Below are 929 nucleotides of genomic sequence, written 5' to 3'. Positions count from 1 at the left end.
GCTGGTCCTTTGCCTCAAACTCGTGCTGGAAACAAGTACATTTGTGTGGTGATGGATTATTTCACCAAGTGGCCTGCGGCATATGCAATACCGAATCAGGAAGCTACAAGTGTAGCTTCGGCTATTAGTGATTGCTTCTTCAGATTCGGTATGCCATACGAACTGCATTCAGATCAAGGCCGTAACTTTGAATCAGCTGTGTTCTATGAATGCTGCAAGTTGTTTGGTATACGAAAGACCAGAACAACGCCACTTCACCCACAGTCCAATGGGATGGTAGAAAAGTACAACAGGACACTTGGACAGGAATTGGCAAAGTTTTGTAATAGTCGCCAAAATGACTGGGATGTCTTACTCCCTCCACTGTTGATGGCCTATAGAACTGCAGAGCATGAAACCACTGGATACACTCCAGCAAAGTTTATGTTTGATCGGGAACTTCGGTTGCCAGTGGACCTGATAACAGGACGCCCACCTTACGAAGAGTTGCCTAAAAATATGCCTAAGTTCGTGAAAGTGTTATCTGAAAGTATGGATGATATTCATCATCAAGTGCATTCAAAGTTAAAAACGTCTGCTGATTCCATGAAGTTATGTTATGATAAGAAATCTACTGAAGTCACCTTTGTACCAGGAGACAAGGTGTGATTGTATAATCCCAGAAAGACCAAAGGGAAGTCTCCTAAGTTGTCTTCTCCGTGGGAAGGCCCATATGACATAGTGGATCGTCTCTCAGACGTGACTTTCCGAATAAAATGCAGTCGGCGAGGTAAGGCAAAGGTGGTGCATGGCATCAGGCTTTGGTGTTATCATGGTCCAGGACATTTCAGTTGGAATGAAATGAACAAAAGAACAAATGACGCTGCTGAAGACGTGTCACCTGGAAAGGCCACTATCGAAGAAGAAACTCTACTCGGTTTTGAGAAGGG

At 44.1% G+C, this 929-nt stretch overlaps 1 protein-coding gene across 1 annotated transcript in view; it reads right to left on the bottom strand.

Annotated features, from left to right (window-relative positions):
• LOC111087826 overlaps nucleotides 1-929 on the bottom strand; it is a 26,309-nt gene that overhangs the window by 14,823 nt on the left and 10,557 nt on the right. The window lies entirely within an intron of this gene.

The sequence above is a fragment of the Limulus polyphemus genome, unplaced genomic scaffold (genome assembly GCF_000517525.1).
Source record: "Limulus polyphemus unplaced genomic scaffold, Limulus_polyphemus-2.1.2 Scaffold2698, whole genome shotgun sequence".
Lineage (NCBI taxonomy): Eukaryota > Metazoa > Arthropoda > Merostomata > Xiphosura > Limulidae > Limulus > Limulus polyphemus.
This window is presented reverse-complemented; position numbering and strand designations above follow the sequence as displayed.